General features: G+C 47.6%; 1 protein-coding gene across 6 annotated transcripts in view; it reads left to right on the top strand.

The window, feature by feature from the left end:
- Window positions 1-21866, top strand: part of LOC118358858 (ribonucleoprotein PTB-binding 2-like) — a 113450-nt gene that overhangs the window by 3520 nt on the left and 88064 nt on the right. The window lies entirely within an intron of this gene.

Raw genomic sequence — 21866 nt, 5'->3', positions numbered from 1 at the left:
AGAGAGAAAGATGTGGTCTCCACATTATTACTCTCTAAAAAATGCTGGGTTGCAGCCGTTGGGTCACTTAGCTGAGTTGTTTTCTTTAAAAACTGCTGGGTTATTGGTGCTGGGTTATAGGTGCTGGGTTATAGGTGCTGGGTTATAGGTGCTGGGTTATAGGTGCTGGGTTATTGGTGCTGGGTTATTGGTGCTGGGTTATTGGTGCTGGGTTATTGGTGCTGGGTTATTGGTGCTGGGTTATAGGTGCTGGGTTATAGGTGCTGGGTTATTGGTGCTGGGTTATAGGTGCTGGGTTATAGGTGCTGGGTTATTGGTGCTGGGTTATTGGTGCTGGGTTATTGGTGCTGGGTTATTGAGATATGACCCAGTGTGTCAGATCAGAATACCGGAGCCATAGTGTAGTAGGGGTGTGGCTTTCAGATAGTTATTTTTACCCACCCATGAGAGTAAATGTCATTCCTGTTCTTCTGTTCTGTTGTATAGTTATCACATGTTTAAAGTGGAACATTTACATTTTTGTAGCTTCGTTGAGGCTTACAGAAGTGCATGAGTACACTAAAATCCTATTTAAATCCCATTGTTGGGATACAGTAAGGTGGTATAACATATTATAATATGTAATAAATAATGTTAATATTATAGAAAAATGTGTCAAATGCAAAAAGAAAATGTCAATCTGTAGTAAATTGAACATGATGAACAGGAATGGTATTTACTCTCACAGGTGGCCAATAAGATCTAGCTGAAAGGCCTGCCCCTAATAAGCCACGCCTCCTGAAAATAACCCAAGTATTACATTAAGACCCAGCTGCTCGGTCAACCTAGCATGAGAGTAAAACAGATTTAACTGATGGTTAAATTAACCCATTCTCGGGTAATCCTGACACCCAATTTGTTTGGTTATTCACGTGACCCAGCTGGTTGGGTAAAATAACCAAGCGTGTGTTCTGTCCAATATTTACCCAGCGCTGGGTTACCAAATAACCCACATTGGGTTGTTTTTAACCCAGCATTTTTAAGTGTAGTGTCAACTCAACTCAGAAGCCAACAGATCAGGGGTCCTTGAGCACTATTTGATGAGAAAGAGAAGCTAGTGAGGAAATGAGGGAGGAAAACCAGTCTGCTCACTTCTCCTGTCTCCCATAGTATTTGCAGACCTGGTGTGTGTGCCTTTGTGTGCACAGTGCCTTCAGAATGTATTCACACCCCCTTGACTTTATCTACATTTTGTGGTGTTACATCCTGAATTTAAAATGGATTACATTTAGATTTTGTGTCACAGATCTACACAAATTCCCCATAAAATTCCCCATAATGTCAAAGTGGAATTTTGAAAAATTAAAAGCTGAAATAACTTAACCCCTTCGTTGTGACAAGCCTAAATATGTTCAGGAGTAAAAATGTTTTTTAACAAGTCGTAATAAATTGCATGGACTAACTCTGTGTGCAATAATATTGTTTAACATGATTTTGTTGACTTGAATGACTTCCCCATCTCTGTACCCCGCACATACAATTAATTGTAAGGTCCCTCAGTCGAACAGTGAATTCCAAGCACAGATTCAACGATAAAAACCAGGGAGGTCTTCCAATGCCTTGCAAGGGAACCTATTGGTAGATGGGTACAAATATTGCATATCCCTTTGAGCATGGTGATGTTAGTAATTACACGTTGGATGGTGTATCAATGCACCAAGCCACTACAAAGATACAGGCGTCCTTCCTAACTCAGTTCCCGGAGAGAAAGGAAACAGCTCAGGGATTTCACCATGAGGCAAATGGTGATTTTTAAACCAGTTACTGAGTTAAATGGCTGTGAAAGGAGAAACTGAGGATGGATCAACAACATTGTAGTTACTCCACAATACTAACCTAAATGACAGAGTGAAAAGAAGGAAGCTTGTACAGAATAAAAATATTCCAAAACATGCATCTTGTTTGCAATAAGGCACTAAAGTAAAACTGCAAAAAAAATGTGGTAAAGAAATTAACTTTTTGTCCTGAATACAACACATAATGGTTGGGGCAAATCCAACACATCACTGAGTTCAAGCATGGTGGTGGCTGCATCATGTAATGGGTATGCTTGTCATCGGCAAGGACCAGGGAGTTTTTTTCAGGATAAGCACAGGCAAAGTCATAGATGAAAACTTGCCCCAGTCTGCTTTCCAACAGACACTGGGACAATAACCTAAAATAAGGCCAATTATACACTGAAGTTACTTGCCAAGATGACATTAAATGTTACTGAGTGGCCTAGTTACAGTTTGGACTGAAATCGTCTTGAAGATCTATGACAAGATGTGAAAATGGCTGTCTCGCAATGATCAACAACCAACTTGACAGCGCATGAAGAATCGTTTAAAGAAAGATGGGCAAATATTGTAAAATCCAGGGTTGCGATGCTCTTCGAGACTTAACCAGAAAGACCACACTAATCACTGCCAAAGGTGATTCTAACATCAATATTAGTGTTTTATTTTACATTTTAATTTAAACAAATGTTAGCATTTGTCTTCCACTTTGACATTACAGAGTATTTAGTCTGGATCGTTGTGTGAGCCCGACTAGCTTTATTTGAACGGCATCTTTGTCCAGGGCGGATGGTGTCAGACATTATAACTATGCCGAAACTCCTCAGGTCAACCGGGAGGGAGGAGGCGAGTGGTGTGGAGGTAGGGAGGAAACAGGTTGAGAGAGGAGATGAGTGTGGAGGATATAGCGGGTTTTCCTGTGCCCATTAACCAGGTCTCTCTTGGAAAATAGATTTTGTCTCAGTGAGACTAACCTGGATAAATAAGGTTAAATAGAAAAATATGACAGTGGAAGGTGGATCGTCAGGGGTGAGGCATGGGTGGAGGTTTGACTGAAGGGGGGGAGGATGAGGCGTCAAACTACCGGCTCACCTCCTGCTATCAGTTAAGCTGTTTAATTATTTAGAGCCTTTCTGGAATAGGTGAGACTCACGCGGCCGGTGTGTGTATGTCACCCTCTCTCTGCCCACCCCTCTCCTGGATGGTACGGCTGCGTGTGTCAATAGCAGACTACAGTTCTAAAATCTGCTCCTCGTAGAACAGGACGTACCCTTCACACACACAACAAAACACACAAATACACATGGCTGCATACAGATACATTCACCTCCAAGTGTTTGCCCCCCTTGATAAAGACTGCATAAAATTAAAATATATAATACAAATACTGAGCTATATTGTATGCTCAAAAACAATATCATTTTATAGTAATACAATTGCTCTGAGAAAAATATTTTTGAATTAAAAATATCTCCAAATGATCTTGGTGTCAAAATTTATTGGCACCCCAGTTGTCAATACTTTGTGCACCCTTCCTTTGCGAGGATAATGGCACCAATGAGATTTGGAGAGCACATTGGGAGGGATCTTAGGCCATTCTTCCATACAGACTCTTTCCTTATTCTTGATATTCTTCGGTCTGCACTTATGGCCTTCAAGCCACAGAGACTGAGATGACCATTGTCCATTTCTTTGTGGATTCTGATGTGTTGCTTGTGGTCATTGTCTTGCTGGAAGATCCACTTGTGGCCAAGTTACAGCCTCCTGACAGACAGTTATTTTTTTGGGGCTAAAATGTCCTTGTACTTGGTAGAAGTCATGATGCCGTTGACTTTAAGGGCCCCAGGGACAGTGGAAGCACAACAGCCCCATAACATCAAAGATGCCGTTGACTTTAAGGGCCCCAGGGACAGTGGAAGCACAACAGCCCCATGACATCAAAGATCCACCACCATATTTTACAGGTATGAGGTTATTTTCTGCATATGCGTTCTTCTTCCGAGGCCAAACCCATCACTGATGAACGTGGCCAAACAGCTCTATTTTGTTCTCATCTGACCATAGCACCCGGTTGGTTGTTGGTTGCTCTCAATAAAGGCTTTTTCACGGCAGCCTTTCCAAATAGCCTATTGACATGGATGTGGTGTCAAATTCTAGATTTGGCAACTTGGTTACCCTAAGATGCAACTAAGTTCTGTGGCTCTTGGACATTTCTTGCCTCCCGAACCAGCTTCCCCACTGTGCGTGGGGACAAGATACTCTTGGGTCCTGTATCAGTCAAGTTCGCCACTGTTCCAGTGGGTTTAAACGTCTTAATGGTTGCCCTAATAGTGGTTCAACCCGTTGCCTGATTTATGATTTAAGTGAACAACCATTGGTCTCTTTTAATTTGTGAGTTCTTTCCCCGTGGTGATGGATGACAAACAGATTTTAAATGGGTGTTACCTCGTTTTTATACCCTAGTGAAACAGGAAGCCATAGAAGGCCGCAATACGGTTCCTTAAAATGAGATTAACTTCAAGTTGAATGTTAATGCAGGTTGTATTGTATTTTATTTTACAAGAATCTTTAGGTGTTGCAATAATTTTGACATTAATCTTCTGATATTAAAAAAAAAAACTTGTTATTAAACAATATCTTTCTCTTAGCAATTGTATTAGTATAAAATAATATCATTGTATTAGTATAAATGAATATCATTGTATTAGTATAAAATAATATCATTGTATTAGTATAAATGAATATCATTGTATTAGTATAAATGAATATCATTGTATTAGTATAAATGAATATCATTGTATTAGTATAAAATAATATCATTGTATTAGTATAAAATAATATCATTGTATTAGTATAAAATAATATCATTGTATTAGTATAAAATAATATCATTGTATTAGTATAAAATAATATCATTGTATTAGTATAAAATAATATCATTGTATTAGTATAAAATCATATCATTGTATTAGTATAAAATCATATCATTGTATTAGTATAAATTAATAGCATTGTATTAGTATAAAATAATATAATTTTTACATTTTTGGGAGCATACAATAACTTGGTATTTGTATTATTTATTTTATACAGCCTTTTTTTGCTCAGCTTTTATCAAGGGTTGAATAGATTATTATTAGTATTGATATAATGGTACCCCCCCCCCCCTCCCTGAGTAGCTCCCTAAGGGGACTGTAATAGCTGACAAGACAGCTGAGTGGTGCAGCCTGCCTGCCTGCCTGACTCTGAGCCTGGGTGGAGGAGCTATCTGCCTGGCTGACTGGTGTAGAGCTAGCTGCCTGCGGAGGGGTGGTCATTAGAGCAGCATGATGCCTGGTTACACACTGTGGCGCAGTCTCTATTCACAGTTACAGTCCCTCGTTTATCACACGCTCACAGATTATTACACTGTTATTATCAGAGCTGGTCCAGAATAATTGACTTGAAGCATTGAGAGGAAAGGACTCTTGGCAACTTAAAGTGGAACATGTTGCGTTCACAGTAGCCTATGACATTTCATACTGTATACAGCAATTCCACTGAAATGTGAACATTTTGTATTGCATTCACAACAGCATATCCATGTAGTACTATTTCTCACCTCCATGTCCCTATCTCCCTCTCTGTTCAACACTCCGCTCTCCCCTGAAGAAAGTCAAACCTAAACACTGTTGACAGTGAATAAACAGTAGTCTCGTATTACCAGACTGATTACCCCTGCAATAAACATAGCAGGGACAGAGCCTGTAGAGAGAGAGAGAGTGTAAGTGGAGGGAGAGAGAGAGAGAGAGAGTGTAAGTGGAGGGAGAGAGAGAGAGAGAGTGTAAGTGGAGGGAGAGAGAGAGAGTGTAAGTGGAGGGAGAGAGAGAAAGTGTAAGTGGAGGGAGAGAGAGAGAGTGTAAGTGGAGAGAGAGAGAGTGTAAGTGGAGAGAGAGAGAGAGAGTGTAAGTGGAGGGAGAGCGAGAGTGTGTACGTGGAGAGAGAGAGAGAGAGAGTGTAAGTGGAGGGAGAGAGAGAGAGAGTGTAAGTGGAGGGAGAGAGAGAGAGAGTGTGTAAGTGGAGGGAGAGAGAGAGAGAGAGAGAGTGTGTAAGTGGAGGGAGAGAGAGAGAGAGAGTGTAAGTGGAGGGAGAGAGAGAGAGAGAGTGTGTAAGTGGAGGGAGAGAGAGAGAGAGTGTGTAAGTGGAGGGAGAGGAGAGAGAGAGAGAGTGTAAGTGGAGGGAGAGAGAGAGAGAGAGAGTGTAAGTGGAGGGAGAGAGGGAGAGAGAGAGTGTAAGTGGAGAGAGGGAGAGAGAGAGTGTAAGTGGAGGGAGGGAGAGAGAGAGAATGTAAGTGGAGGGAGAGAGAGAGAGAGAGAGTGTAAGTGGAGGGAGAGAGAGAGAGAGAGAGTGTAAGTGGAGGGAGAGAGAGAGAGAGAGAGTGTAAGTGGAGGGGAGAGAGAGAGAGAGTGTAAGTGGAGGGAGAGAGAGAGAGAGAGTGTAAGTGGAGGGAGAGAGAGAGAGAGAGAGTGTAAGTGGAGGGAGAGAGAGAGAGCGAGAGAGAGAGAGTGTAAGTGGAGGGAGAGAGAGAGAGAGAGTGTAAGTGGGGGAGAGAGGGGAGAGAGAGAGAGAGAGAGTGTGTAAGTGGAGGGAGAGAGAGAGAGAGAGTGTGTAAGTGGAGAGAGAGAGAGAGAGTGTAAGTGGAGGGAGAGGGAGAGAGGGGGGGAGAGACCGAGAGAGGGGAGTGGAGGGAGAGGAGAGAGAGTGAAGTGGAGGGAGAGAATGAGAGAGGGGAGAGGATAGTGAAGTGGAGGGAGAGAGAGTGGAGAGGGAGGGAGAGAGAGTGAAGTGGAGGGAGAGAGAGACCGAGAGAGGGGAGTTAGGGAGAGAGAGACCGAGAGAGGGGAGTTAGGGAGAGAGAGACCGAGAGAGGGGAGTTAGGGAGAGAGAGACCGAGAGAGGGGAGTTAGGGAGAGAGAGACCGAGAGAGGGGAGTTGAGGGAGAGAGAGACCGAGAGAGGGGAGTTAGGGAGAGAGAGAGAAGTGGAGGGAGAGAGAGAGAAGTGGAGGGAGAGAGAGACCGAGAGAGGGGAGTTAGGGAGAGAGAGACCGAGAGAGGGGAGTTAGGGAGAGAGAGACCGAGAGAGGGGAGTTAGGGAGAGAGAGACCGAGAGAGGGGAGTTAGGGAGAGAGAGAGGGGAGTTGAGGGAGAGAGAGACCGAGAGAGGGGAGTTAGGGAGAGAGAGACCGAGAGAGGGGAGTTAGGGAGAGAGAGACCGAGAGAGGGGTGTTGAGGGAGAGAGAGAGACCGAGAGAGGGGAGTTGAGGGAAAGAGAGACCGAGAGAGGAGAGTTGAGAGAGACCGAGAGAGGGGAGTTGAGGGAGAGAGAGACCGAGAGAGGGGAGTTGAGGGAGAGAGAGACCGAGAGAGGGGAGTTGAGGGAGAGAGAGACCGAGAGAGGGGAGTTAGGGAGAGAGAGACCTAGAGAGGGGAGTTAGGGAGAGAGAGACCTAGAGAGGGGAGTTGGGGAGAGAGAGACCTAGAGAGGGGAGTTGAGGGGGAGAGAGAGTGAAGTGGAGGGAGAACGAGAGAGGGGATTTGAGGGAGAGAGAGACCGAGAGGAGAGGGAGAGAGAGACAGAGAGGAGAGAGTACAGGGAGAGAGAGACTGAGTTTGCTGCCTAGTGCCTGCTTCTGGCCTACTGCTAGCCAATATAGTGGAGCCGGTGGCGGAGAGAGCGGAGCAAGAAGGAGCAGCCTCCCTCCCTGCTGTCTGCTTCCTGCTGCTGCCTGTTTACCAGAGCCCATCTCTCTGTCTGTCATGCGATCTCTTTGCCTGTTTGTCTCAGGCACTGACTCAGAAGCTGTTATTGCAACTCACTCCCTGGTGGGAGCATATCATTGTAGTCCAATTCTGTGTTCATTCTCCTTTTCAAGCTGATATTTTTCTGGAAGCTGGGACTGACACTTCAAACCACCATAGTTCTTGTGCATTCTGACTGAAACACCTGGAGCACACCACGTGACACGTTACCATCTATTTCCCCACAGGTATCCTTCGACCCTGTGTGCTTCTGCACCTGCATTGCTCTTTGGCGTTTTAGGCTGGGTGTTGGCATGTTGTGAGAACTGCCGATGTTAGGAAAGAAAGAGCTTTATAATAAGTGGTTGAATCTAATCACATGTATTTATAAAGCCATTCTTACATCAGCTGATGTCTCAAAGTGCTGTACAGAAACCCAGCCTAAAACCCCAAACAGCAAGCAATGCAGGTGTAGAAGCACGGTGGCTAGGAAAAACTCCCTAGAAAGGCCGGAACCTAGGAAGAAACCTAGAGAGGAACCAGGCTATGAGGGGTGGCCAGTCCTCTTCTGGCTGTGCCGGGTGGAGATTATAACAGAACATGGCCAAGATGTTCAAATGTTCATAGATGACCAGCAGGGTCAAATAATAATAGGCATTATTACTGATTACCGATTGACTTTGTAAACTTGTCAACCTTCAGAAACCTGCATTTCCAATCATTCACAGAGCAGTTTGAGCTGAATGGAATTGCGTATGGTACGAAAGCTGCTCATTTCGAAAAAGTAATTTTACTTATGTAGCACAAACCATGTCATTCTGTTATCTAATATCTTATGCAATGCGCTTAAAAAGATTTGTAAGGTACTAACATATCATTCTAGCTTTGCCCTTGGAAGCCCATTGTAACCTCTGTGGCTGGGTTAGCTTTTATCTGTGAGGAGGTTTTACTGGTGGCAGCTCTCTGTATATCCCAGTCAGTGTGGAGGTTTTACTGGTGGCAGCTCTCTGTATATCCCAGTCAGTGTGGAGGTTTTACTGGTGGCAGCTCTCTGTATATCCCAGTCAGTGTGGAGGTTTTACTGGTGGCAGCTCTCTGTATATCCCAGTCAGTGTGGAGGTTTTACTGGTGGCAGCTCTCTGTATATCCCAGTCAGTGTGGAGGTTTTACTGGTGGCAGCTCTCTGTATATCCCAGTCAGTGTGGAGGTTTTACTGGTGGCAGCTCTCTGTATATCCCAGTCAGTGAGGAGGTTTTACTGGTGGCAGCTCTCTGTATATCCCAGTCAGTGAGGAGGTTTTACTGGTGGCAGCTCTCTGTATATCCCAGTCAGTGAGGAGGTTTTACTGGTGGCAGCTCTCTGTATATCCCAGTCAGTGTGGAGGTTTTACTGGTGGCAGCTCTCTGTATATCCCAGTCAGTGTGGAGGTTTTACTGGTGGCAGCTCTCTGTATATCCCAGTCAGTGTGGAGGTTTTACTGGTGGCAGCTCTCTGTATATCCCAGTCAGTGTGGAGGTTTTGCTGGTGCCCTGATATGTGACGAGCCTCTGCCGTGCTGCTGTGTGGTGTGCTGCTGTGTGGTGTGCTGCTGTGTGGTGTGCTGCTGTGTGGTGTGCTGCTGTGTGGTGTGCTGCTGTGTGGTGTGCTGCTGTGTGGTGTGCTGCTGTGTGTGTGCTGCTGTGTGGTGTGCTGCTGTGTGGTGTGCTGCTGTGTGGTGTGCTGCTGTGTGGTGTGCTGCTGTGTGGTGTGCTGCTGTGTGGTGTGCTGCTGTGTGGTGTGCTGCTGTGTGGTGTGCTGCTGTGTGCCGTGCTGCTGTGTGGTGTGCTGCTGTGTGGTGTGCTGCTGTGTGGTGTGCTGCTGTGTGGTGTGCTGCTGTGTGGTGTGCTGCTGTGTGGTGTGCTGCTGTGTGGTGTGCTGCTGTGTGGTGTGCTGCTGTGTGCCGTGCTGCTGTGTGCCGTGCTGCTGTGTGCCGTGCTGCTGTGTGCCGTGCTGCTGTGTGGTGTGCTGCTGTGTGGTGTGCTGCTGTGTGGTGTGCTGCTGTGTGGTGTGCTGCTGTGTGGTGTGCTGCTGTGTGGTGTGCTGCTGTGTGGTGTGCTGCTGTGTGGTGTGCTGCTGAGGCGGCAGTGTGCCGCTGTGTGCCGTGCTGCTGTGTGGTGTGCTGCTGTGTGCCGTGCTGCTGTGTGGTGTGCTGCTGTGTGGTGTGCTGCTGTGTGGTGTGCTGCTGTGTGGTGTGCTGCTGTGTGGTGTGCTGCTGTGTGGTGTGCTGCTGTGTGGTGTGCTGCTGTGTGGTGTGCTGCTGTGTGGTGTGCTGCTGTGTGGTGTGCTGCTGTGTGGTGTGCTGCTGTGTGGTGTGCTGCTGTGTGGTGTGCTGCTGTGTGGTGTGCTGCTGTGTGGTGTGCTGCTGTGTGGTGTGCTGCTGTGTGGTGTGCTGCTGTGTGGTGTGCTGCTGTGTGGTGTGCTGCTGTGTGGTGTGCTGCTGTGTGGTGTGCTGCTGTGTGGTGTGCTGCTGTGTGGTGTGCTGCTGTGTGGTGTGCTGCTGTGTGGTGTGCTGCTGTGTGCCGTGCTGCTGTGTGGTGTGCTGCTGTGTGCGTGCTGCTGTGTGGTGTGCTGCTGTGTGGTGTGCTGCTGTGTGGTGTGCTGCTGTGTGGTGTGCTGTGTGGTGTGCTGCTGTGTGGTGTGCTGCTGTGTGGTGTGCTGCTGTGTGGTGTGCTGCTGTGTGGTGTGCTGCTGTGTGGTGTGCTGCTGTGTGGTGTGCTGCTGTGTGGTGTGCTGCTGTGTGGTGTGCTGCTGTGTGCCGTGCTGCTGTGTGGTGTGCTGCTGTGTGGTGTGCTGCTGTGTGGTGTGCTGCTGTGTGGTGTGCTGCTGTGTGGTGTGCTGCTGTGTGGTGTGCTGCTGTGTGGTGTGCTGCTGTGTGGTGTGCTGCTGTGTGGTGTGCTGCTGTGTGCCGTGCTGCTGTGTGCCGTGCTGCTGTGTGGTGTGCTGCTGTGTGGTGTGCTGCTGTGTGGTGTGCTGCTGTGTGGTGTGCTGCTGTGTGGTGTGCTGCTGTGTGGTGTGCTGCTGAGGCGGCAGTGTGCCGCTGTGTGGTGTGCTGCTGTGTGGTGTGCTGCTGTGTGGTGTGCTGCTGTGTGGTGTGCTGCTGTGTGGTGTGCTGCTGTGTGGTGTGCTGCTGAGGCGGCAGTGTGCCGCTGGGTCAGGTGAGGTGACCCCTGAGAGGATAAAGGAGAGGTCAGCGTGAGACATGGATGGAGAGAGGGAGAGAGAGTTAGAAAGGGAGTGAGGGAGAGAGAGTTAGAAAGGGAGTGAGGGAGAGAGAGTTAGAAAGGGAGTGAGGGAGAGAATAGGTCAGAGAGGAAGAGAGAGTTAGAAAGGGAGTGAGGGAGAGAATAGGTCAGAGAGGGAGAGAGAGTTAGAAAGGGAGTGAGGGAGAGAGTTAGAAAGGGAGTGAGGGAGAGAATAGGTCAGAGAGGGAGAGAGAGTTAGAAAGGGAGTGAGGGAGAGAGTTAGAAAGGGAAGGAGAGAGGTGAGGGAGAGAGTTAGAAAGGGAGTGAGGAGAGAGGGAGAGAGAGAGTTAGAGGGAAGGAGTGAGGGAGAGGAATAGGTCAGAGAGGAGGGAGAGAGAGTTAGAAAGGGAGTGAGGAAGAGAGAGTTAGAAAGGGAGTGAGGGAGAGAGAGTTAGAAAGGGAGTGAGGAGAGAGAGTTAGAAAGGGAGTGAGGGAGAGAGAGTTAGAAAGGGAGTGAGGGAGAGAATAGGTCAGAGAGGAAGAGAGAGAGTTAGAAAGGGAGTGAGGGAGAGAGAGTTAGAAAGGGAGTGAGGGAGAGAGAGTTAGAAAGGGAGTGAGGGAGAGAGTTAGAAAGGGAGTGAGGGAGAGAGAGTTAGAAAGGGAGTGAGGGAGAGAGAGTTAGAAAGGGAGTGAGGGAGAGAATAGGTCAGAGAGGAGAGAGAGTTAGAAAGGGAGTGAGGGGAGAGAGTTAGAAAGGGAGTGAGGGAGAGAATAGGTCAGAGAGGAAGAGAGAGTTAGAAAGGGAGTGAGGGAGAGAGAGTTAGAAAGGGAGTGAGGGAGAGAATAGGTTAGAGAGGAAGAGAGAGAGTTAGAAAGGGAGTGAGGGAGAGAGAGTTAGAAAGGAAGAGAGAGTTAGAAAGGGAGTGAGGAGAGAGAGTTAGAAAGGGAGTGAGGGAGAGAATAGGTCAGAGAGGAGAGAGAGAGTTAGAAAGGGAGTGAGGGGGAGAAAGAGTTAGAAAGGGAGTGAGGGAGAGAGAGTTAGAAAGGGAGTGAGGGGAGAGAATAGGTCAGAGAGAGTTAGAGGAAGGGAGTTAGAAAGGGAGAGAATAGGTCAGAGAGGGAGAGAGAGTTAGAAAGGGAGTGAGGGAGAGAGTTAGAAAGGGAGTGAGGGAGAGAATAGGTCAGAGAGGGAGAGAGAGTTAGAAAGGGAGTGAGGGAGAGAATAGGTCAGAGAGGGAGAGAGAGTTAGAAAGGGAGTGAGGGAGAGAGTTAGAAAGGGAGTGAGGGAGAGAATAGGTCAGAGAGGAGAGAGAGTTAGAAAGGGAGTGAGGGGAGAGAGTTAGAAAGGGAGTCAGAGAGGGAGAGAGTTAGAAAGGGAGTGAGGGAGAGAGAGTTAGAAAGGGAGTGAGGGAGAGAATAGGTCAGAGAGGAAGAGAGAGTTAGAAAGGAGAGAGGAGAGAGAGTTAGAAAGGGAGTGAGGGAGAGAGAGTTAGAAAGGGAGTGAGGGAGAGAGAGTTAGAAAGGGAGTGAGGGAGAGAGTTAGAAAGGGGAGAATAGGTCAGGGAGAGAGAGTTAGAAAGGGAGTGAGGGGAGAGAGAGTTAGAAAGGGAGTGAGGGGAGAGAGTTAGAAAGAGGAGTTAGAAAGGGAGGAGGGAGAGAATAGGTCAGAGGAGGAAGAGAGAGTTAGAAAGGGAGTGAGGGAGAGAGTTAGAAAGGGAGTGAGGGAGAGAATAGGTCAGAGAGGAAGAGAGAGTTAGAAAGGGAGTGAGGGAGAGAGAGTTAGAAAGGGAGTGAGGGAGAGAATAGGTCAGAGAGGAAGAGAGAGAGTTAGAAAGGGAGTGAGGGAGAGAGAGTTAGAAAGGAAGAGAGAGTTAGAAAGGGAGTGAGGGAGAGAGAGTTAGAAAGGGAGTGAGGGAGAGAATAGGTCAGAGAGGAAGAGAGAGAGTTAGAAAGGGAGTGAGGGAGAGAGAGTTAGAAAGGGAGTGAGGGAGAGAGAGTTAGAAAGGGAGTGAGGGAGAGAATAGGTCAGAGAGGGAGAGAGAGTTAGAAAGGGAGTGAGGGAGAGAATAGGTCAGAGAGGGAGAGAGAGTTAGAAAGGGAGTGAGGGAGAGAGTTAGAAAGGGAGTGAGGGAGAGAATAGGTCAGAGAGGGAGAGAGAGTTAGAAAGGGAGTGAGGGAGAGAGTTAGAAAGGGAGTGAGGGAGAGAATAGGTCAGAGAGGGAGAGAGAGTTAGAAAGGGAGTGAGGGAGAGAGTTAGAAAGGGAGTGAGGGAGAGAATAGGTCAGAGAGGGAGAGAGAGTTAGAAAGGGAGTGAGGGAGAGAGTTAGAAAGGGAGTGAGGGAGAGAGTTAGAAAGGGAGTGAGGGAGAGAGAGTTAGAAAGGGAGTGAGGGAGAGAATAGGTCAGAGAGGAAGAGAGAGTTAGAAAGGGAGTGAGGAAGAGAGAGTTAGAAAGGGAGTGAGGGAGAGAGAGTTAGAAAGGGAGTGAGGGAGAGAGAGTTAGAAAGGGAGTGAGGGAGAGAGAGTTAGAAAGGGAGTGAGGGAGAGAATAGGTCAGAGAGAGGAAGAGAGTGAGATCTGATTGTGTGTCCATGTGCATGTTGTTGTTCTCTCTGGGCTCCGTGGGTACTGTAACACTGCATGAACATGTCATCAGATAGACGAGTAGCAGAGGAGAAGAGGGGGATGAGGAGGAGTGTGTGTGTGTGTGTGTGTGTGTGTGTGTGTGTGTGTGTGTGTGTGTGTGTGTGTGTGTGTGTGTGTGTGTGTGTGTGTGTGTGTGTGTGTGTGTGTGTGTGTGTGTGTGTGTGTGTGTGTGATCTGTGCTATGCTGTAGTGAGCCACCGGTCAGACACTCCCATAGAGGAAGTCACCGGGGACAGTACAGCGAACAGGAAGTCAGAGTGGAATATGGGGACACACTCAGTCGTGGCACGGTCATGTTTACCACATACAGTGGAAGTAATACCTATATTATAATATTGTATGAAAGTCCCGCCTACTTCCTGGATAGTGTCCCACACTGTTTTTTTGAAAGGCATTCAAGATTATATTATCAAATTCATGAAAAGCCAGTAATTTAAGATACAATTATATATTTTCTGTGGTTTCATTTACTTCTACCCAATGCCTTCGAAAACCTTAATGAAATGCATCACGTAGAAGGACATTTTATCCACAAATAGGAATAGAATTGAACATATACAGTGCCTTCAGACAGTATTCAGACCCCTTCACTTTTTCCTCGTGTTGTTACGTTACAGCCTCATTGTCACACCCTGATCTTTCACCTGTCTTTGTGCTCGTCTCCACTCCCTTCCAGGTGTCGCCCATCTTCCCCATTATCCCCTGTGTATTTATACCTGTGTTCTGTTTGTTTGTTGCCAGTTCCTTTTGTTTCGTCAAGCCTTCCAACATTTTGTCCCGTGCGCCTTTCTGTCTCTAGTTCCTGTTTTCTAGCTTCCCCGTTTTTTGACATTCTGTCTGCCCTGACCCTGAGCCTGTCTGCCCTGACCCTGTTCCTGCCTGCCGTTCTGTACCTTGTCACAACACCCTTGATTACTGACCTCTGCCTGCCCTGAGCCTGAGCCTGACATTCTGTACCATGTCACAACACCCTGAACTACTGACCTCTGCCTGCCCTGACCCTGAGCCTGCTGTTCTGTACCTTGTCACAACATCCTGGATTACTGACCTCTGCCTGCCCTGAGCCTGAGCCTGCCATTCTGTACCTTGTCACAACATCCTGGATTACTGACCTCTGCCTGCCCTGAGCCTGAGCCTGCCATTCTGTACCTTGTCACAACACCTTGGACTACTGACCCCTGCCTGCCCTGAGCCTGAGCCTGCTGTTCTGTACCTTGTCACAACATCCTGGATTACTGACCTCTGCCTGCCCTGACACTGAGCCTGAGCCTGCTGTTCTGTACCTTGTCACAACATCCTGGATTACTGACCTCTGCCTGCCCTGAGCCTGAGCCTGCCATTCTGTACCTTGTCACAACACCCTGGACTACTGACCCCTGCCTGCCCTGCCCTGAGCCTGAGCCTGCTGTTCTGTACCTTGTCACAACACCCTTGATTACTGACCTCTGCCTGCCCTGAGCCTGAGCCTGACCCTGAGCCTGCTGTTCTGTACCTTGTCACAACACCCTGGACTACTGACCCCTGCCTGCCCTGCCCTGAGCCTGAGCCTGCTGTTCTGTACCTTGTCACAACACCCTTGATTACTGACCTCTGCCTGCCCTGAGCCTGAGCCTGAGCCTGCCATTCTGTACCTTGTCACAACACCCTGGATTACTGACCTCTGCCTGCCCTGAGCCTGAGCCTGCTATTCTGTACCTTTCGGACTCTGCTCTGGACTACTGACCTCTGCCTGCCCTTGACCTGTCATTTGTCTGCTCCCCTCTAATAAACTTGAGTTATTTCAAAACAGTCTGCATCTGGGTCATCTCCTGAGCCTTGACACTTATTCTAAAATGGATTAAATATAATTTTTTTCTCAACAACCTACACACAATACCCCATAAGGACAAAGTGAAAACAGGTTTTAAGACATTTTTGCTAATTTATTAAAAATAAAAACATTTCTGCATGATTGAAGGTCCCCAAGAACACACTGGCCTCCATTCTTAATTGGAAGATGTTTGGAACCACCAAGACTCTTCCTACAGCTGGCCGTTCGGCCAAACTGAGCAATCAGGGGAAGAAAGGCCTTGGTCATGGTCACGGAGGTGACCAAGAACCTGATGGTCACTTTGACAGAGCTCTAGAGTTCCTCTGTGGAGATGGGAGAACCTTCCAGAAGGACAACCATCTCTGCAGCACTTCACCAATCAGGCCTTTATGGTAGTGGCCAGAAGGAATCCTCTCCTCAGGAAAAGGCAAATGACAGCCCACCAAAAGGCACATAAAGACTCTCAGACTATGAGAAACAAGATTCTCTGGTCTGATCAAACCAAGATTGAACTATTTGGCCTGAATGCCAAGCGTCACGTCTGGAGGAAAACTGGCACCATCCCTACGGTGAAGCATGGTGGTGGCAGCATCATGCTGCGGGGATGATTTTCAGCGGCAGGTACTGGGAGACTAGTCAGGACCGAGGGAAAGGTGAACGGAGCGGGGTCTCCTGAGTGGCGCAGTGGTCTAAGGCACTGCATCACAGTGCTAGCTGTGCCACTAGCCGTCGTCTGGGTTAGCGGAGGGTTTGGCCGGCAGGGATGTCCTTGTCCCATCGCGCACTGGCATCTCCTGTGGCGAAGTGCACGCTGACACGGTCGCCAGGTGTACGGTGTTTCCTCCGACACATTGGTGCGGCTGGCTTCCGGGTTAAGCGGGCATTGTGTCAAGAAGCAGTGCGGCTTGGTTGGGTTGTGTCTCAGAGGACGCCCGGCTCTCGAACCTTTGCCCTCTCTCTCGACTCCTTACGGGAGTTGCAGCGATGAGACAAGACTAACTACCAACTGGGATACCACAAAATTGGGGTGTAAAAGGGTAAAAAATATATAAATAAAAGATGAACGGAGCACAGAGATTATTGATGAAAACCTGCTCAGGAATGTGGGAAAAGTCAAGGGATCTGAATACTTTCTGAAGGCCCTGTATAATCTTGAAAACCATTCAAAAACAGTGTGAAACATGATCAGTAAAGTAGCGGGACTTTCATACCCTATCTAGGTCATCATCAGTGGTGTAAAGTACTTAAGTAGTATTTTAAAGTATTTGTACTTAAGTACTTTACTAATTATATGTTTGGCTTTTAAAAGTTTAAAGTTTAAAAGGAAAATTTTCCAAATCCACACAATCATCAAGATAACATCCCTGGTCATCCCTACTGCCTCTGACCAGGTGGACTCACTAAACACAATACTTATTTTGTAAATTATGTCTGGGTGTTGGAGTGTACCCCTGGCTATCAGTACATTTTAAAAACATGAAAATGATGCCGTCTGGCTTGCTTGATATCAGGAAGTTGAAATTAATTATACTTTTACATTTGATACTTAAAACCAAATACTTTTAGACTTTTACTCATGTAGTATTTTACTGGGTGACTTTCACTTTCACTTGAGTCATTTTCTATTAAAGTATCTTTACTTTTACTCAAGTATGACAATTGGGTACTTTTTTTCACCACTGGTAATCATATACTTGACCCATTCAAGGGCATGAAATCCTCCCTACTAGGCGCCAGCAGCCATTCAGTGTTCTACACTGGCCCTCTAGTAACTACCGAGAGCTTAACTCATAGGCTGGCTGGCTGTTTGTTGAAGATGCCTCTAACACTCACTGTAATTCCTCAGCCCCTCTCTCTCTGTCACACTCACTGTCCCTCCCCTCTCTCTGTCACACTCACTGTCCCTCCCCTCTCTCTGTCACACTCACTGTCCCTCCCCTCTCTCTGTCACACTCACTGTCCCTCCCCTCTCTCTGTCACACTCACTGTCCCTCCCCTCTCTGTCACACTCACTGTCCCTCCCCTCTCTCTGTCACACTCACTGTCCCTCCCCTCTCTCTGTCACACTCACTGTCCCTCTCTGTCACACTCACTGTCCCTCTCTGTCACACTCACTGTCCCTCCCCTCTCTCTGTCACACTCACTGTCCCTCCCCTCTCTCTGTCACACTCACTGTCCCTCCTCTCTCTCTGTCACACTCACTGTCCCTCCCCTCTCTCTGTCACACTCACTGTCCCTCCTCTCTCTCTGTCACACTCACTGTAATTCCTCAGCCCCTCCCCTCTCTCTGTCACACTCACTGTCCCTCCCCTCTCTCTGTCACACTCACTGTCCCTCCCCTCTCTCTGTCACACTCACTGTCCCTCCTCTCTCTCTGTCACACTCACTGTCCCTCCCCTCTCTCTCTATCTCTCTCTTTCTCACTGACACACATGGTCACTCAGACAGGATAGACGTTGAGACTTCTACCCCAAATCCTCTCAGGCCACTGTCCCTGTGTTTGTACACCACCTAATTTAAGCTTCTGTGACTGGGGAGAAGGTGTGTGTGTGTGTGTGCGTGTGTGTGTGCGTGCGTTAAGAGCTGAGGTGTAACTCAATGATTCTCACTCCCTGTATAAATATATTAGCCCTAGCAAAAGGAATCAGCTCCCTGTGTCCTGTCCTTGTTCTGCTCTGCTCTGGGCACCTCGCCTGCCAGGCCTGTACTGGGGCTGTGTCCCAAATTGCACCTATACGAGCCTTGGTCAAAAGTAGTGCACTATAGAGGGAATAGGGTGCCATTTAGGACGCACCCAGGGTCAGGGCCACAGCCTGCCCAGACCGCCCCTCAAATGATTTTCTAGGCCGTTTTACATTTGAATGACTGGGGTTGTGCGCTAGAGAGACAACAAATCCTGACGTGTAGTATGCCTTAATCCATATCTCTGATTATTGGGTCCGGGAAGGGCTTTCGACTCATTATCCTCTGTGGACGGAGACGCATTAGGAGGTGAGGGGGAGGCAGAGGAGGAAAAGAAAGACGGATGGAGATATAGAGAGAAATGCTCTCTTGTGTTGTGTACACAGTATATCTCTCTCTGAATGGAGTTTAGACAGCTCCCCTCCGTGCCTCGTATGGTAGAGTGAATTAGAGGCTGTGTGGGCTCAAATGGCATCCTGTTCCCTATATAGTGTACTACTTTTGACCAGGGCTCATATAGGGCTCTGCTTAAAAGTAGGTGCTGGGCCCTGGTCAGAATTAGTGCACTATGTATGAATTGGGTGCAATTTAGAATGCATTCAGGTATCTTTCCCTCTCAGTAAGAGAAACAGACAGTGTATGTACGAATATCACTGTTTCTTGTCAACGGAGTTCAGTTCTCGCTGTACTAGTTAACCTTCTTACTGCAGTGGGCTGAATCAGGGTCACACAGAGCGTTTCTTGGTAGTCTTAAACAAATGTACTTTGAAAGAAAAGTATACACCTCACACACAGGGTTATGGGCTTAAACAAAAGAAGACACCTCTACCATGTCAGATACAGAGTTGAAATGTCCATTTCGAGTTTACATCCCAATATTTCACTTTATATACACTACACGTCAAAAGTATGTGGACACCCCCTCAAATGAGTGGAATCGGCTATTTCAGCCACACCCATTGCTGACGGGTGTATAAAAATCGAGCACACCGCCATGCAATCTCCATAGACACATTAGCAGCAGCCCGTGTTGAAGTAAAGCTGGCCGCCATTGTGGAAACGCGTTCTCCGGAGGGATGAATCACGCTTCACCATCTGGCAGTCCGACAGACGACTCTGGTTTTGGCGGATGCCAGGAGAACGCAACCTGTCCGAATGCATAGTGCCAACTGTAATGTTTGGTGGGGGAGGAATAATGGTCTGGGGCTGTTTTTCATGGTTCGGCCCAGGCCCCTTAGTTCCTGTGAAGGGAAATCTTAACGCTACAAGATACAATGACATTCTAGATGATTCTGTGCTTCTAACTTTGTGGCAACAGTTTGGGGAAGCACCTTTCCTGTTTCAGCATGACAATTCCCCCGTGCACAAAGCGAGTTCCATACAGAAATGGTTTGTCGAGATCGGTGAGGAAGAACTTGACTTGCCTGCGCAGCGCCTTGAGCTTGAACATCATCAAACACCTTTGGGATGAATTGGAACGCCGACTACACGACAGGCCTAATCGCCCAACAATCAGTGCCCGACCTCACTAATGCTCTTGTGGCTGAATGGAAGCAAGTCCCCGCAGCAATGTTCCAACATCTGGTGGAAAGCCTTGGCAGAATAGTGGAGGCTGTTATACATTACATTACATTTATAGCAGCACGCTCTTATCCAGAGCGGGGACATCCAGTGGAACAGCCACTTTACAATAGTGCATCTAAATCTTTTAATTAATGCCCTAGGTATTCCTTGATTTTAGAATGAGAGGGAGTTTGTTCCACCATTGGGGGCCAGAGCGAGCAGTTTTGTGTCGGGAACACTTCCTCAGTGGTACAGAGGTGGATCTGGCCATGTCAGAGCCTGGAGGTACTGACGTTTCTCGTAGGCAAGCACCATGGACTGAAACCTGGAAGCCAACAAAACCAAGGGGGGTTGACATAAAAACACAGGATTTTCTGCGTGTTTAAAAAAAAAAAAATGTTTATGAATTATTTTTCATTATGAAAAATAACATTCCACACCTGATGCCACAAGTGGGCAATTTTGGTATTTTTACTGCAGGAAAGGGGTAGCTGCAGGAATACTTTGGGATTTTGTCAACGAGGCCCTTTTTTTTATCTACTTCACCAGAGTCCGAGGAACTCGTGGATACCATTTTTATGTGTCTGTGTCCCGTATAAAGAAAGTCAGGCGTCGTTTAGAACAATGACTGGACGTCTATGGATATCCGCTAGCATGCTAGCGACATCCTTTAAACCGCACGCAGAGACATACAAATGGCATCCACGAAGTTCATCTGACTGTGGGGAAGTAGATCAAAGGGCCTCGTTGACAAAATCCTGAAGTATCCCTTTAATGTCAGACCACTGCAGGCACAGCAGGACACACACACAGGAGTCACAACCAAAGCAGAGAGACACACCGCAGGGGCTGGAGTGGGTGGCTGGTAGGCTGATGCTTTGGAACCAACCGACTTTGCTCAAAATGTCACTACCTTTTTAGATGTAGAAACGCCGAGAACACTCGTCACAGTACGGAGCGGAGCAGCGTAGAAATAGAGTAGCATAGAACAGTACGGCATGGTCTGACACAGCATGCATGTCTAAAGTGCTCTAAAAGTGTCTCAGCTGGGTTCTACAGGATGAGGATGTGGGGCGTCAGAGTGGCGTAATGGAGCTTTGTCGGCAGGCTAGTTCGGCCTCGCTGCCTTTACCCATCTCCGATCTGTGAGACATACAAGTTTGAGGAAATACAACAGCTCTGTTTTGACCCCGGACAGACAAAACACAGTGACGCTCACAGCAGTGAGCAGTGTCTGCGCTTGGGCTTAAAAGGAGCGAATGGGCGAGAAGGCATACAGAAAGAGGTAGGTAGGTAGGTAGGGTGAGGCGGAGAGAGAAGAGCAATGGGCTGCTGTGCAGGATGTACAGCTCTCTTCTCTCTCTCTCATATTGTGTGTGTGGGAGGTGAGTCCGATAGATGACTATCTACCTACGGGACACGTTGCTCTGCTCTCTCTGTACAGTACCCGGGGATGGAGGAGGAGTGGAGAGAGAGCAGGCTGGTTGAAGTGCTTTGATTTCCCTCTTACATCCCATAAGAGCTGCTCTTCTTTTTTTTTTTTTTTAGCTAGGAGTGACCCTGCGTGGGTGTGTGTGGCCTTCCGCGATAAGAGGATGACTCGTAGCGTGGTATGTGTGTTGGAGAGGGTAGCAGAGAGGGTAGCGTTGAGCGAAACGGAATGGGGAGGTGAAACAATGTACGCCTCTCTTTGATGTTAAAAACAGTCCATCTCCTGCCCGCTTGCATTCTGCTCGGCAGAGTAGAAGGCCGTGTTTTTAAACGAAGTCCTGTTTACAGTTCCCCAGAGACCAGCCATACATCTCTCAGGCAGCAGGCAGGCACCACTACCCCCATGGTTCGTGTGGAAGTATACAGTAACCACTGCACTTTGACCTCTGCCCTCTCCTCTGTCAGATAATGTATGGGTTGGTGGGCAGTATGCTTTCACTGTATGTCGCTCTGTATAGGAGTCTCTGTTAAATGTCTTTTAAATAGAACCATTTTAAATGTGCGGGCGGAAGGGTTTCTGATTTAGTGTCTTAATATTCTGATTCATGTGTTTTTGGGGATGTATCGCACCCTGTGAGTGTAAACTACGTGTTCTTGATAAAGAACCCAAAAAGCTATTCAAGTTGAGGATCTGTTTGATCTAATTCCCCAACACAAGAGAATGATTACAATAGGAGACCTTCCATCATAGACTTCTGAAGGGGGAAAACGCCTGGAAGAAGTGTCCCATCGGGAAACACCGAGACGTTAGTGTGTTCGGTTGTTCCCAAAACACATCCTGCTCTTTATCCCCCCATGTTTAAACTCACCTCTCTCTGTTTCTACCCCATCTCTCTCTCCCTACACCCCCTTCCTCCCT

This window comes from Oncorhynchus keta, chromosome 26 (assembly GCF_023373465.1).
Source record: "Oncorhynchus keta strain PuntledgeMale-10-30-2019 chromosome 26, Oket_V2, whole genome shotgun sequence".
Classification (NCBI taxonomy): Eukaryota; Metazoa; Chordata; class Actinopteri; order Salmoniformes; family Salmonidae; genus Oncorhynchus; species Oncorhynchus keta.
The sequence above is the reverse complement of the archived record's forward strand: the minus strand, read 5'-3'. Positions and strand labels throughout refer to the sequence as shown.